Source organism: Thalassophryne amazonica, chromosome 12 (assembly GCF_902500255.1).
Source record: "Thalassophryne amazonica chromosome 12, fThaAma1.1, whole genome shotgun sequence".
Lineage (NCBI taxonomy): Eukaryota > Metazoa > Chordata > Actinopteri > Batrachoidiformes > Batrachoididae > Thalassophryne > Thalassophryne amazonica.
Window position 1 is genome coordinate 17,739,829 of NC_047114.1, and position 17,945 is coordinate 17,757,773.

A 17,945-nucleotide genomic window follows, 5' to 3' on the forward strand; every position below is an offset into this window, starting at 1 on the left:
TTTTGATGACATTTTCACCGCAGATAGATATTAGGCCATGGAAGACTCCAATAAATTTTGGAGGTGATCTGGATCCAGATCCAACTTAGTGTTTTCAGATTGTTTTTATAGAGTGATACCTTCGTGTAAAGTTATTAAAACTAAGGTATCACTCCATAAAACAAATTAAAACTTTTTTTTTTTAGGGAGTGATACATTAAGTTAAATAACTTTAAGCTATATCACTCCACAAAAAAAAGTAAACATTTTTTATGGAGTGATACATCAGACTCCAGAAAAAACTTCAATTATTAAGTTGTCAGGTTTTTGTGAACAAGCAGGAGAAATTTCGAGGATTGTTCCAACATTACTGGACTCCAACAGCACGAAGCTCGACACATTGAAGCCCATAATACGAGTACAACCCAACCACTCACTTATGCTGTCAAGTTGTAATTTTAATTTAGACATCAAAAACAACTACGGACATAATTTTAACAAGATCTAAGAAACTTCAACATGTTCACCAGAGCAGTAGCATACGAGGTCTGTCCATAAAGTATCGTGCCTTTTTATTTTTTTTGTCCAGCTCTCCACAATTTCTCTGATACTTACTGGACTGGTAAGCATTGAAAGCCGAGATAGACATGTCCAAACTTGTCCTCTGACACGCTGAAACGGAGGTGTTCCTTTGTCTCGCTTCCAAAGCGAATCGGTCGTGACGCACGAAGCCTCCGCGCGGCTTTCCATGACAAAATCTCTTGTTAAAAGTGAAATCTGCCAGAAAATGGCTGATGTCCAGCTCTTGTGATAACCAGAGAAAGAGCATACAACGATCTCGTATCCACAGAGCCATCAGCTCAGAAATGGTCTGGTGGCTTGTGCCGTGTCGTCGCAGCTCGGAGCGCGGCGCACTGAGCATCCTTAAAGGGGTCCTTAAAGCTGTACTAACAGACCTTATTCTCTGTGAAGCCCGTAAAATTTTCACTGAAAGCCAGATAAATTTTTCGAATGGTTTTCAGGTGCCAGTCTCTAACAGCTTCTGAAAAAATTCTGATGGAAAAAAACCCCAAATCATTCCGCCATTTCCAGACAATAAAAATCCGACGACGGGGCGAGACCACTCCTTCCACAAGGCGTGCTCACAGGCGAATGACGTCACTGACAGGCGTGAACAAAACGCACGCATGTGCACAAGGGTTCAAGCTTGTCTGACATGAAAACATATGAATCAAATCCATATAGTTTAAAAAAATAATAAAAAGGTACAATACTTTATGGACAGACCTCGTAAAACATTGCAATCTTAAGAATAAAAACACATTAATTTATCAGAACATTTTACCCAGAATGCATTGCATCGTTCCAACTTGAAGTGATGGCCAGTGATTGTTCAGGTTTCGGCGTGTGCATTGGTATTCCATTCCACTCCATTTTATTTATTTAACAGTGAATATGGTTTAGTCTATTTGACTCTTTTACTTATAGAATTGTTTTTCTTTTCTTATTGCTCCAATAACCCCAGATCACATTCCTTGTATGTGCAAATATACTTGGCAATAAATTTGTTTCTGATTTTGATTCAAACGTAACTCAGATTGCAAGGCCAGTGACTTCAAACCTACAAAAAATGAACTCAAAGCTGCAAAGTGTGGCATTTAGCGCTACTTGACTTTTTTTTTTTTTTTACTGTTTTACATACTGTGCAATAAATAAATGAATTAATTAGGATTAATGAACTAATTAATAAGAAAGAAAGAAAAAAATGCACAGCACTCTACAGGGCTCAAGGGTTGGTTGAACATTCATGATAAGTTTATGGCAAAAAATATCTTCCTCTCTGATATTTCGCAGAGTTGACAGCTATGGTTCAGCGGCAACTCAGGCTAAGCCTGACAATTAGCCTGGTAGCGACCAGACTAGTTCAGAAGTATAAGTTACTACAGTAACTCAGCAAGACTTGATGCTAGTGAGATTGCTGGATTGGAACCCTCACTTAGAAAGTTGCAACTTGTCAAAATAAGCAGGGATTTGGCTTAATGGCGTTTGCTGGAATGTTTGTTTTGTGTGTGTGTGTGTGAGTGAGTGAGCAAGAGAGAATCATGGAAAAAATGTTAATTCTCACCTTTGACACTCCTTGTGACCTCACTCCTTGTTGGTATTTTGTGTTTCTTGTTGCTTACCTGTGATCCTGTTCACTCTTTCTTTATCATGTTCCTTATCTTTGCACCCATTTACAGTACTTTGATCCTGCCATTTGACATTATTGCCAACCTTTTCTCATGATGGTCAATTTTTGATTCTGATTACTATGCTTTGATCTTGATCACTGACCATTTGAATAGGATCAAAGGCAATGTTGATTTCTTTGACCTTGTAATCAATGGGAAATCTCAGCATTAAGGATCAAAGTCAGGATTTGTCAATATTTTAAAAGAATCATAAAAACATTGAAAGTTTGTTCGGTAGTGGGCAGCGTGGTGTCCAATGGATAGGACTGATACATCATAGTGAAAAGGTCATGGGTTCGATTCCAATCTGCTACTTTGTATGTTCTCCCTGTGTTTGTGTGGGTGCCCAACAGGTGATCAGGCTTCCTCCCTTTGCCAAAGACATGCAAACAGCCCAGTCTCATTTTTCTTCATCACAAAACAGTTACATTTTTGTGTTGCGGTCAAGTTTAGTTCACTGCTTTTAACCCTAAACTTTACCATAACTCTTGGTATTCCAAGTAGTCTCCCAGCAAAGTATTAATCAGGACCAGTTGTGTTGCACCTCAGTCAGGTTCAGGCGTGTGCAGGGCAGCATGGCTGCAGCAACAACAAGTTGACAAAAAGGTCATAGTTTCCAAAAAAGGTTATCAGTCCTGTGGCTTACAGAAAAAATGAAAAAAAAAAAAAACTTGTGCACACTCCATCATTAGATATTTCATTACATCTGTAATGAATGGGCTACAGCCATTAATCGTTCGGCATGCTACGTTGCCAAGAACAGATTATGTTTGGAAATATTTTCAAGACAATCCACAGACATGGTGCAAGCCCCCAGCGAAGCATGTCTCAGATACACAAAGGGAAAGACAATTCACACACAGAGCTGGCTGCCATCTTCCTCATTAATACTGTGTACCGTCGTTCACAAACAGTGGCTGCTCCTGAAAAATGTCTTGGGGGGGGGGGGGGTGGGGTGGGCGGTTGGATAATGATGAAGTCGACCCATTCAGTAGGTATGTTGTTCAAGACAACCATCAATTTGTTGTTAGCTGATTAACTCATAAGGCAATACATACACTAGATAGCAGTACACAACAGCAAAATTACCCCTGTAGCTACATACAGTGCATCTGGAAACTATATTTTTTCCACATTTTGTTTTGTTACAGCCCTATTCAAAAATGGATGAAATTCATTTTTTCCCTCAAAAGTCTACTCACAACACCCCATAATGACAACATGAAAAATATTTTTCTTATATTGAAATTTTTGCACATTTATTAAAAAAAACATAAAAACTAAGAAACCACATGGGCATAAGTATACACACCCTTTGCTCAATATTTTGTTGATGCACCTTTGGCAGCAATTACAGCCTCAAGTCTTCTTGAATATGATGCCACAAGCTTGGTGCACCTGTCTTTGGGCAGTTTTGCCCATTTCTCTTTGCAGCACCTCTTAAGCACCATTAGGTTGGATGGAGAGCGTCGGTGCACAGCCATTTTCAGCTCACTCCCAAGATGTTCAGTCGGATTCAGGTCTGGGCTCTGGCTGGGTCACTCAAGGACATTCACAAAGTTGCCCTGAAGCCACATCTTTGATATCTTGGCTGTGTGCTTAGGGTCATTGCCCTGTTGAAAGATGAACTGCTGCCCCAGTCTGATGTCAAGAGCGCTCTGGAGCAGGTTTTCATCCAGGATGTCTCTGTACATTGCTGCATTCATCCTTCCCTCAATCCTGACTAGTCTTCCAGTTCCTGCTGCTGAAAAGCATCCCCACAGCATGATGCTGCCACCACCATGCTTTACTGAAGGGATGGTGCCTTGTATCCTCCAAACATGGCACCTGACACGTACACCAAAGAGTTCAATGTTTGTCTTATCAGATCATGGAATGTTGTTTCTCGTGGTCTGAGAGTCCTTCAGGTGCCTTTTGGAAAACTCCAGATGGGCTACAATGTGCCTTTTACAAAGGAGTGACTTCCACCTGTTCACTCTACCATACAGGCCCGATTGGTGGATTGCTGCAGAAATGGTTGTCCTTCTGGAAGGTCCTCCTCTCTCCACAGAGGAATGCTGGAGCTTTGACAGTGTGACCATCGGCTTCTTGGTCACCTCCCTGACTAAGGCTTGTCTCCCCGATCGCTCAGTTTAAATGGGCTGCTAGCTCTTGGAAGAGTCCTGGTGGATATAAATTTCATTCTTTTATGGATGGAGGCCACTATGCTCACTGGAACCTTCAAAGCAGCAGAAATGTTTCTGTACCCTTCCCCTATCCTGGCTCGACACAAACCTGTCTGGGAGGTCTGCAGACAATTCCTTTGACTTCATGCTTGGTTTGTGCTCTGACATACACTGTCAACTATGGGCCCTTATACGTAGACAGGTGTGTGTCTTTCCAAATCATGTTCTGTCAACTGAATTTACCCCAGGTGGATTCCAATTAAGCTGCAGAAACATCTCAAGGATATAAAAAAAATTGATTGATTGATTGATTGATTGATAATCAGTGGGAACAGGCTGCATTTTTTAGTAACTTTGCAGAAATCTAAAAAAAATGAAACAAACAAACAAAAAAACACTTTTTCACATTGTCATTATGGGGAAATGTGTGTAGAAGTTTGAGGAACAAAAACAATTTCATCCATTTTGGAATAAGACTGTAACATATGGGGCCTTATGGGGTGTTGTGATAGAATTTTGAGGGAAAAAATTAACTGACTCCATTTTGGAATAAGGCTGTAACATAACAAAATGTGGAAAAAGTGAATCACTGTGAATACTTTCCAGATGCATTGTAAGTTTCAGGTGCTAACCTTCACAAGCAACATGTTCATAAAAATCGTCACAAAGATGGTGTGGCCTGATAATAAATCAACCCACTTATTCATTGCTCATATTAATCAGATGCTGTATGATTTAAAATAGCGTAAAACTGCCCAGTAACAACATAAAGACGGGGGCAACATGCATGAAGTGTACAGTTGAGCTCAAAATTTTACATACCCTGGCCATTTTTTTTTTTTTTTGAGGGGGGGGGGGGTGCTTTTTCAGAGAATATGAATGATAACAGAAAAAAACTTTTTTTTCTCTCTCTCTCTCATGGTTAGTTGTTGGGTGAAGCCATTTATTGTCAAAAATTAATCTTTTAAAATCATAACAACAACAGAAACTACCCAAATGATCCGGATCAAAAGTTCACATACCCTTGTTCTTAATAGTGTGTATTGCTCCCTTTAGTATCAATGTCAGCTTGTAGTCTTTTGTGGTGGTTGTGGGCGAGGTTCTCTGATGGTAAAGCTGCCACTGAATATGTCTTGGACTTTATTTACATCAATTACAAAGACATACAAACACTATGGCACTCTATGGTAAATCAGTATGGAGCAGACAACTGTGTGACTGCAAGAAGCAGAAGAGTGAGGAAAGCCACCAATAGATTGTATAGATTTGTAAAAATGAACAACTATCTTCAGGGCATTTGTGTAGACATAAAAATTAACAACTATTTTCAGGCCATTTGTATAGATTTGTAAAAATTAACAACTACCTTCAGGCCATTTGTATAGATTTGTAAAAATGAACAACTATCTTCAGGGCATTTGTGTAGACATAAAAATTAACAACTATCTTCAGGCCATTTGTATAGATTTGTAAAAATGAACAACTATCTTCAGGGCATTTGTGTAGACATAAAAATTAACAACTATCTTCAGGCCATTTGTATAGATTTGTAAAAATGAACAACTATCTTCAGGGCATTTGTGTAGACATAAAAATTAACAACTATCTTCAGGCCATTTGTATAGATTTGTAAAAATGAACAACTATCTTCAGGCCATTTGTGTAGACATAAAAATTAACAACTGTTTTCAGGCCATTTATATAGATTTGTAAAAATGAACAACTATCTTCAGGCCATTTGTATAGATTTGTAAAAATGAACAACTATCTTCAGGGCATTTATATAGATTTGTAAAAATGAACAACTACCTTCAGGCCATTTGTATAGATTTGTAAAATGAACAACTATCTTCAGGGCATTTGTGTAGACATAAAAATTAACAACTATCTTCAGGCCATGTGTATAGATTTGTAAAAATGAACAACTATCTTCAGGGCATTTGTGTAGACATAAAAATTAACAACTATCTTCAGGCCATTTGTATAGATTTGTAAAAATGAACAACTATCTTCAGGGCATTTGTATAGATTTGTAAAAATGAACAACTATCTTCAGGCCATTTGTGTAGACATAAAAATTAACAACTGTTTTCAGGCCATTTATATAGATTTGTAAAAATGAACAACTATCTTCAGGCCATTTGTATAGATTTGTAAAAATGAACAACTATCTTCAGGGCATTTGTGTAGACATAAAAATTAACAACTGTTTTCAGGCCATTTATATAGATTTGTAAAAATGAACAACTACCTTCAGGCCATTTGTATAGATTTGTAAAAATGAACAACTATCTTCAGGGCATTTGTGTAGACATAAAAATTAACAACTATCTTCAGGCCATGTGTATAGATTTGTAAAAATGAACAACTATCTTCAGGGCATTTGTGTAGACATAAAAATTAACAACTATCTTCAGGCCATTTGTATAGATTTGTAAAAATGAACAACTATCTTCAGGGCATTTGTGTAGACATAAAATTAACAGCTATCTTCAGGCCATTTGTATAGATTTGTAAAAATGAACAACTATCTTCAGGGCATTTGTGTAGACATAAAAATTAACAACTATCTTCAGGCCATGTGTATAGATTTGTAAAAATGAACAACTATCTTCAGGGCATTTGTGTAGACATAAAAATTAACAGCTATCTTCAGGCCATTTGTATAGATTTGTAAAAATGAACAACTATCTTCAGGGCATTTGTGTAGACATAAAAATTAACAACTATCTTCAGGCCATGTGTATAGATTTGTAAAAATGAACAACTATCTTCAGGGCATTTGTGTAGACATAAAAATTAACAGCTATCTTCAGGCCATTTGTATAGATTTGTAAAAATGAACAACTATCTTCAGGGCATTTGTGTAGACATAAAAATTAACAACTATCTTCAGGCCATTTGTATAGATTTGTAAAAATGAACAACTATCTTCAGGGCATTTGTGTAGACATAAAAATTAACAACTATCTTCAGGCCATTTGTATAGATTTGTAAAAATGAACAACTATCTTCAGGGCATTTGTGTAGACATAAAAATTAACAACTGTTTTCAGGCCATTTATATAGATTTGTAAAAATGAACAACTACCTTCAGGCCATTTGTATAGATTTGTAAAAATGAACAACTATCTTCAGGGCATTTGTGTAGACATAAAAATTAACAACTATCTTCAGGCCATGTGTATAGATTTGTAAAAATGAACAACTATCTTCAGGGCATTTGTGTAGACATAAAAATTAACAACTATCTTCAGGCCATTTGTATAGATTTGTAAAAATGAACAACTATCTTCAGGGCATTTGTGTAGACATAAAAATTAACAACTATCTTCAGGCCATTTGTATAGATTTGTAAAAATGAACAACTATCTTCAGGGCATTTGTGTAGACATAAAAATTAACAACTATCTTCAGGCCATTTGTATAGATTTGTAAAAATGAACAACTATCTTCAGGGCATTTGTGTAGACATAAAATTAACAACTATCTTCAGGCCATGTGTATAGATTTGTAAAAATGAACAACTATCTTCAGGGCATTTGTGTAGACATAAAAATTAACAACTATCTTCAGGCCATTTGTATAGATTTGTAAAAATGAACAACTATCTTCAGGGCATTTGTGTAGACATAAAAATTAACAACTATCTTCAGGCCATGTGTATAGATTTGTAAAAATGAACAACTATCTTCAGGGCATTTGTGTAGACATAAAAATTAACAGCTATCTTCAGGCCATTTGTATAGATTTGTAAAAATGAACAACTATCTTCAGGGCATTTGTGTAGACATAAAAATTAACAACTATCTTCAGGCCATGTGTATAGATTTGTAAAAATGAACAACTATCTTCAGGGCATTTGTGTAGACATAAAAATTAACAACTATCTTCAGGCCATTTGTATAGATTTGTAAAAATGAACAACTATCTTCAGGGCATTTGTGTAGACATAAAAATTAACAACTATCTTCAGGCCATTTGTATAGATTTGTAAAAATGAACAACTATCTTCAGGGCATTTGTGTAGACATAAAAATTAACAACTATCTTCAGGCCATTTGTATAGATTTGTAAAAATGAACAACTATCTTCAGGGCATTTGTGTAGACATAAAAATTAACAACTGTTTTCAGGCCATTTATATAGATTTGTAAAAATGAACAACTACCTTCAGGCCATTTGTATAGATTTGTAAAAATGAACAACTATCTTCAGGGCATTTGTGTAGACATAAAAATTAACAACTATCTTCAGGCCATGTGTATAGATTTGTAAAAATGAACAACTATCTTCAGGGCATTTGTGTAGACATAAAAATTAACAACTATCTTCAGGCCATTTGTATAGATTTGTAAAAATGAACAACTATCTTCAGGGCATTTGTGTAGACATAAAAATTAACAACTATCTTCAGGCCATTTGTATAGATTTGTAAAAATGAACAACTATCTTCAGGGCATTTGTGTAGACATAAAAATTAACAACTATCTTCAGGCCATTGTATAGATTTGTAAAAATGAACAACTATCTTCAGGGCATTTGTGTAGACATAAAAATTAACAACTATCTTCAGGCCATTTGTATAGATTTGTAAAAATGAACAACTATCTTCAGGCCATTTGTGTAGACATAAAAATTAACAACTGTTTTCAGGCCATTTATATAGATTTGTAAAAATGAACAACTACCTTCAGGCCATTTGTATAGATTTGTAAAAATGAACAACTATCTTCAGGGCATTTGTGTAGACATAAAAATTAACAACTATCTTCAGGCCATGTGTATAGATTTGTAAAAATGAACAACTATCTTCAGGGCATTTGTGTAGACATAAAAATTAACAACTACCTTCAGGCCATTTGTATAGATTTGTAAAAATGAACAACTATCTTCAGGGCATTTGTGTAGACCTAAAAATTAACAGCTATCTTCAGGCCATTTGTATAGATTTGTAAAAATGAACAACTATCTTCAGGGCATTTGTGTAGACATAAAAATTAACAACTATCTTCAGGCCATGTGTATAGATTTGTAAAAATGAACAACTATCTTCAGGGCATTTGTGTAGACATAAAAATTAACAACTATCTTCAGGCCATGTGTATAGATTTGTAAAAATGAACAACTATCTTCAGGGCATTTGTGTAGACATAAAAATTAACAACTATCTTCAGGCCATTTGTATAGATTTGTAAAAATGAACAACTATCTTCAGGGCATTTGTGTAGACATAAAAATTAACAACTATCTTCATTCCATTTGTATAGATTTGTAAAAATGAACAACTATCTTCAGGGCATTTGTGTAGACATAAAAATTAACAACTATCTTCAGGCCATTTGTATAGATTTGTAAAAATGAACAACTATCTACAGGCCATTTGTGTAGACATAAAAATTAACAACTATCTTCAGGCCATTTGTATAGATTTGTAAAAATGAACAACTATCTTCAGGGCATTTGTGTAGACATAAAAATTAACAACTATCTTCAGGCCATTTGTATAGATTTGTAAAAATGAACAACTATCTTCAGGGCATTTGTGTAGACATAAAAATTAACAACTATCTTCAGGCCATTTGTATAGATTTGTAAAAATGAACAACTATCTTCAGGCCATTTGTGTAGACATAAAAATTAACAACTGTTTTCAGGCCATTTATATAGATTTGTAAAAATGAACAACTATCTTCAGGCCATTTGTATAGATTTGTAAAAATGAACAACTATCTTCAGGGCATTTGTGTAGACATAAAAATTAACAACTGTTTTCAGGCCATTTATATAGATTTGTAAAAATGAACAACTATCTTCAGGGCATTTGTGTAGACATAAAAATTAACAACTATCTTCAGGCCATTTGTATAGATTTGTAAAAATGAACAACTATCTTCAGGGCATTTGTGTAGACAGAAAAATTAACAACTATCTTCAGGCCATTTGTATAGATTTGTAAAAATGAACAACTATCTTCAGGCCATTTGTGTAGACATAAAAATTAACAACTATCTTCAGGCCATGTGTATAGATTTGTAAAAATGAACAACTATCTTCAGGGCATTTGTGTAGACATAAAAATTAACAACTATCTTCAGGCCATTTGTATAGATTTGTAAAAATGAACAACTATCTTCAGGGCATTTGTGTAGACATAAAAATTAACAACTATCTTCAGGCCATTTGTATAGATTTGTAAAAATGAACAACTATCTTCAGGGCATTTGTGTAGACATAAAAATTAACAACTATCTTCAGGCCATTTGTATAGATTTGTAAAAATGAACAGCTATCTACAGGCCATTTGTGTAGACATAAAAATTAACAACTATCTTCAGGCCATTTATATAGATTTGTAAAAATGAACAACTATCTTCAGGGCATTTGTGTAGACATAAAAATTAACAACTGTTTTCAGGCCATTTATACAGATTTGTAAAAATGAACAACTACCTTAAGGCCATTTGTATAGATTTGTAAAAATGAACAACTATCTTCAGGCCATTTGTGTAGACAAAAAAATTAACAACTATTTTCAGGCCATTTGTATGGATTTGTACAAATGAACAACTACCTTCAGGCCATTTCTATAGATTTGTAAAAATGAACAATCATCTTCAGGCCGCTTGTGTAGACATAAAAATGAACAACTGTTTTCAGGCCATTTATATAGATTTGTAAAAATGAACAACTATCTTCAGGCCATTTGTATAGATTTGTAAAAATGAACAACTATCTTCAGGCCGCTTGTCTAGACATAAAAATGAACAACTGTTTTCAGGCCATTGGTATAGATTTGTAGAAATGAACAACTATGTTCTGCCCAATTCTACACATTTGTAAAAAAGAATATGACCAGAACATATTGTATCTAATTTTGGTACAGAAAGACAGGGAGAGAAAGAGTGAGACAGGCAGTCAGACAGACAGAGACTACTTGGACTGAAACTTTGCTTGTCTCTCTTTCAGAGCAGCATTGAAATTCACCTCTCATTGAAATCAGGAATTTTAAGGACAAGCATCGTCTCCATGCCACTTTTCCTTGATTAGTACATCGACTAAAAGGAATTTCTTTCAAAGACATAATCAAATTGCTGTTGTACTGGAAGTTCTCCTCCATCTTCACACGTGACTTGTGCTGTGTTCAGGAAACTCTGAAAGAGTGGAAATAAAAAACCCTACTTCCAGAAAAAGTGCATTCATGAAATTACCTCAGAGTCTAAGACAAATATGATTACAGCGAGGCTGAAATCACCAAAGACATTTTTGCTGATGTGTGGTGCTGCTATTCATTTTTCCTCAAATTGGTGGCCGGAATCTCTGAGTTTCTTCTGGTTTTGAACACAGCATTGATGGATGCCACGGTCTGCTGTGTATGATGTAAGTACGTAACATGTTGCACATATCTGGAACCGATAGAGATGAACTGAAAACCAGTTTTCTGATTTTATATTTGAGTCTGAGAGAGATTAATGGTTCAGTTTTTCAACCTGACTGAGATTGGGTGGGACTCAACTGGACAATGACATTCAGAGGCAGATCAAATGGTCTGGAACACTCCTAAGAACTATTACTGTGGTAGACACAGACTACATTTGGCTTTTTCTTGCTTGCCTCTACTGGTGGTTGGCTCTCACTGCGGTATTGTATCACTTCCTGTTCCGGAGCACAGCGGTGTTTTTCTGTATCTGTTAGCTGTTTAATCTGCGCAGTTAGATTGATCTAGTTATCTAGATTACGATTTGTTTCCCAGTGTAATCTTTACGTGCCTTAACTAAAGCACTCCTTCTGCTGAATCACCTCTAAATTATTCACTTTGAGTGTTTTTAGGAATCCGCTAGGTTAGCGTAGCTACTAGCTCTTAGCCGATTTAGCATGGCGGCTTCTCCTGTCTCGCCCACACTTTTCTGCTCTGGGTGTGAAATGTTTAGTTATTCCTCGGCCTCCTTTAGCAGTAATGGTACTTGTAATAAGTGTAGCTTATTCGTAGCTTTGGAGGCCAGGCTGGGCGAATTGGAGACTCGGCTCCGCACCGTGGAAAATTCTACAGCTAGCCAGGCCCCTGTAGTCGGTGCGGACCAAGGTAGCTTAGCCGCCGTTAGTTCCCCCCTGGCAGATCCCAAGCAGGCTGACTGGGTGACTGTGAGGAGGAAGCGTAGTTCTAAACAGAAGCCCCGTGTACACTGCCAACCCGTTCACATTTCTAACCGTTTTTCCCCACTCGACGACACACCCGCCGAGGATCAAACTCTGGTTATTGGCGACTCTATTTTGAGAAATGTGAAGTTAGCGACACCAGCAACCATAGTCAATTGTCTTCTGGGGGCCAGAGCAGGCGACATTGAAGGAAATTTGAAACTGCTGGCTAAGGCTAAGCGTAAATTTGGTAAGATTGTAATTCACGTCGGCAGTAATGACACCCGGATACGCCAATCGGAGGTCACTAAAATTAACATTAAATCGGTGTGTAACTTTGCAAAAACAATGTCGGACTCTGTAGTTTTCTCTGGGCCCCTCCCCAATCGGACCGGGAGTGACATGTTTAGCCGCCTGTTCTCCTTGAATTGCTGGCTGTCTGAGTGGTGTCCAAAAAATGAGGTGGGCTTCATAGATTAATTGGCAAAGCTTCTGGGGAAAACCTGGTCTTGTTAGGAGAGACGGCATCCATCCCACTTTGGATGGAGCAGCTCTCATTTCTAGAAATCTGGCCAATTTTCTTAAATCCTCCAAACCGTGACTATCCAGGGTTGGGACCAGGAAGCAGAGTTGTAGTCTTACACACCTCTCTGCAGCTTCTCTCCCCCTGCCATCCCCTCATTACTCCATCCCCGTAGAGACGGTGCCTGCTCCCAGACCACCAATAACCAGCAAAAATCTATTTAAGCATAAAAATTCAAAAAGAAAAAATAATATAGCACCTTTAACTGCACCACAGACTAAAACAGTTAAATGTGGTCTATTAAACATTAGGTCTCTCTCTTCTAAGTCCCTGTTGGTAAATGATATAATAATTGATCAACATATTGATTTATTCTGCCTAACAAAAACCTGGTTAGAGCAGGATGAATATGTTAGTTTAAATGAGTCAACACCCCCGAGTCACACAAACTGTCAGAATGCTCGTAGCACGGGCCGGGGCGGAGGATTAGCATCAATCTTCCATTCCACCTTATTAATTAATCAAAAACCCAGACAGAGCTTTAATTCATTTGAAAGCTTGTCTCTTAGTCTTGTCCATCCAAATTGGAAGTCCCAAAAGCCAGTTTTATTTGTTATTATCTATCGTCCACCTGGTCGATACTGTGAGTTTCTCTGTGAATTTTCAGACCTTTTGTCTGACTTAGTGCTTAGCTCAGATAAGATAATTATAGTGGGCGATTTTAACATCCACACAGATGCTGAGAATGACAGCCTCAACACTGCATTTAATCTATTATTAGACTCTATTGGCTTTGCTCAAAAAGTAAACGAGTCCACCCACCACTTTAATCATATCTTAGATCTTGTTCTGACTTATGGTATGGAAATAGAAGACTTAACAGTATTCCCTGAAAACTCCCTTCTGTCTGATCATTTCTTAATAACATTTACATTTACTCTGATGGACTACCCAGCAGTGGGGAATAAGTTTCATTACACTAGAAGTCGTTCAGAAAGCGCTGTAACTAGGTTTAAGGATATGATTCCTTCTTTATGTTCTCTAATGCCATATACCAACACAGTGCAGAGTAACTACCTAAACTCTGTAAGGGAGATAGAGTATCTCGTCAATAGTTTTACATCCTCATTGAAGACAACTTTGGATGCTGTAGCTCCTCTGAAAAAGAGAGCTTTAAATCAGAAGTGCCTGACTCCGTGGTATAACTCACAAACTCGCAGCTTAAAGCAGATAACCCGTAAGTTGGAGAGGAAATGGCGTCTCACTAATTTAGAAGATCTTCACTTAGCCTGGAAAAAGAGTCTGTTGCTCTATAAAAAAGCCCTCCGTAAAGCTAGGACATCTTTCTACTCATCACTAATTGAAGAAAATAAGAACAACCCCAGGTTTTTTTTCAGCACTGTAGCCAGGCTGACAAAGAGTCAGAGCTCTATTGAGCTGAGTATTCCATTAACTTTAACTAGTAATGACTTCATGACTTTCTTTGCTAACAAAATTTTAACTATTAGAGAAAAAATTACTCATAACCATCCCAAAGACGTATCGTTATCTTTGGCTGCTTTCAGTGATGCCGGTATTTGGTTAGACTCTTTCTCTCCGATTGTTCTGTCTGAGTTATTTTCATTAGTTACTTCATCCAAACCATCAACATGTTTATTAGACCCCATTCCTACCAGGCTGCTCAAGGAAGCCCTACCATTATTTAATGCTTCTATCTTAAATATGATCAATCTATCTTTGTTAGTTGGCTATGTACCACAGGCTTTTAAGGTGGCAGTAATTAAACCATTACTTAAAAAGCCATCACTTGACCCAGCTATCTTAGCTAATTATAGGCCAATCTCCAACCTTCCTTTTCTCTCAAAAATTCTTGAAAGGGTAGTTGTAAAACAGCTAACTGATCATCTGCAGAGGAATGGTCTATTTGAAGAGTTTCAGTCAGTTTTTAGAATTCATCATAGTACAGAAACAGCATTAGTGAAGGTTACAAATGATCTTCTTATGACCTCGGACAGTGGACTCGTCTCTGTGCTTGTTCTGTTGGACCTCAGTGCTGCTTTTGATACTGTTGACCATAAAATTTTATTACAGAGATTAGAGCATGCCATAGGTATTAAAGGCACTGCGCTGCGGTGGTTTGAATCATATTTGTCTAATAGATTACAATTTGTTCATGTAAATGGGGAATCTTCTTCACAGACTAAAGTTAATTATGGAGTTCCACAAGGTTCTGTGCTAGGACCAATTTTATTCACTTTATACATGCTTCCCTTAGGCAGTATTTAGACGGTATTGCTTAAATTTTCATTGTTACGCAGATGATACCCAGCTTTATCTATCCATGAAGCCAGAGGACACACACCAATTAGCTAAACTGCAGGATTGTCTTACAGACATAAAGACATGGATGACCTCTAATTTCCTGCTTTTAAACTCAGATAAAACTGAAGTTATTGTACTTGGCCCCACAAATCTTAGAAACATGGTGTCTAACCAGATCCTTACTCTGGATGGCATTACCCTGACCTCTAGTAATACTGTGAGAAATCTTGGAGTCATTTTTGATCAGGATATGTCATTCAAAGCGCATATTAAACAAATATGTAGGACTGCTTTTTTGCATTTACGCAATATCTCTAAAATCAGAAAGGTCTTGTCTCAGAGTGATGCTGAAAAACTAATTCATGCATTTATTTCCTCTAGGCTGGACTATTGTAATTCATTATTATCAGGTTGTCCTAAAAGTTCCCTAAAAAGCCTTCAGTTAATTCAAAATGCTGCAGCTAGAGTACTGACGGGGACTAGAAGGAGAGAGCATATCTCACCCATATTGGCCTCTCTTCATTGGCTTCCTGTTAATTCTAGAATAGAATTTAAAATTCTTCTTCTTACTTATAAGGTTTTGAATAATCAGGTCCCATCTTATCTTAGGGACCTCGTAGTACCATATCACCCCAATAGAGCGCTTCGCTCTCAGACTGCAGGCTTACTTGTAGTTCCTAGGGTTTGCAAGAGTAGAATGGGAGGCAGAGCCTTCAGCTTTCAGGCTCCTCTCCTGTGGAACCAGCTCCCAATTCAGATCAGGGAGACAGACACCCTCTCTACTTTTAAGATTAGGCTTAAAACTTTCCTTTTTGCTAAAGCTTATAGTTAGGGCTGGATCAGGTGACCCTGAACCATCCCTTAGTTATGCTGCTATAGACGTATTCCCGGGGTTCGGTGGCGGAGGAAATCGTGTGGTTCCGGTTCTGCTTGGGACAGACGTCTCCTATCTTCGAGCCTCCCCACATGACACCTTTGTGATTCGACTTTATTGTCTATTGTTGTAATCGGTTGTGTTTGTTGTGCTTATTTCACAACAGTAAAAGTGCTATTTGACTTCCTCCATTGTCCGTTCATTTGCGCCCCCTGTTGTGGGTCCGTGTACCTACACTTTCCCAACAGGATATCTCGGCCACGTCATGGATCCCGAGGGGCGTCAACTGGCTGTTGAACGGCCAATGGAAGAACAGGGCGCACAGGCGTCCGCAGGAGGAATGATCGGTGAGTTGCAGCGAATCCTCACCGCTTTCACGGCTCGGTTGGATCTAATGACTGAGCAGAACGTCCTCCTTAACCGCAGGGTGGAGGCTCTCGCCGCACAGGTGGAAGCGCGCCCTCAGGGCGCTGCTGCGGCTCTCCCTCCTGTCGACCCTGTGCGTAACAGTGACGTTCCACAGGTCGTTCAACGACCCCTCCCACCTTCCCCGGAAGCATACATAAGCCCTCCAGAGCCGTACGTAGGTTGTGTGGAGACGTGCGCGGACTTTCTTATGCGGTGTTCGCTCGTCTTCGCACAACGTCCCGTCATGTACGCGACTGATGCCAGCAAAATAGCTTATGTGATAAATCTGCTTCGCGGTGAGGCACGCGCTTGGGCTACAGCGCTCTGGGAGCAAAATTCACGGCTCCTTCAGACATATGATGGGTTTGTGAGGGAGTTCAGAACAGTGTTCGATCACCCAAATAGAGGAGAGACCGCTTCAGCCGTGCTGCTGTCAATGAGACAGGGGCACCGGATCGCAGCTGCTTATGCAGTCGACTTCCGCATCGCGGCTGCGAGGTCCGGCTGGAATAGCACAGCAAATGGGCCAGGGAGGCAGGGCTCCCTCTGGTGGCACTTACTTCTCCTGTGCAAGTACGGGCACTAGATGGCTCCCTACTCCCTTTAATCACACATAAGACACCTCCAGTAACTCTGGTGGTGTCAGGGAACCACCAGGAGGAGATTGAGTTTTTTGTGACTCCTGCCACCTCCCGCGTGATTCTCGGGTTCCCCTGGATGTTAAAACACAATCCCCGGATCGATTGGCCATCCAGGGTAGTGGTTCAGTGGAGCAAGACCTGCCATCGGGTATGTTTAGGTTCCTCGGTTCCTCCCGGTTCCCAGGCTAAGGAGGAGGTCAGAGTCCCGCCCAATCTCGGGACAGTGCCGGTGGAGTACCATGACCTTGTGGACGTGTTCAGCAAGGATCTGGCGCTCACCCTTCCCCCGCACCACCCGTACGATTGTGCCATTGATTTGGTTCCAGGCATTGAGTTTCCGTCCAGCAGGCTGTACAACTTCTCACGACCTGAGCGCGAATCAATGGAGACCTACATCCGGGACTCATTAGCTGCCGGGTTGATCCGGAATTCCACCTCCCCGATGGGTGCAGGTTTCTTTTTTGTGGGGAAAAAGGATGGCAGACTACGTCCATGCATTGATTACAGGGGGCTGAATGAAATCACGGTTCGTAACCGATACCCATTGTCCTTGTTGGATTCATTGTTCACGCCCCTGCATGGAGCCCAAATGTTCACTAAGCTAGATCTTAGAAATGTGTATCACCTGGTTCGGATCCAGAAGGGAGACGAGTGGAAGACGGCATT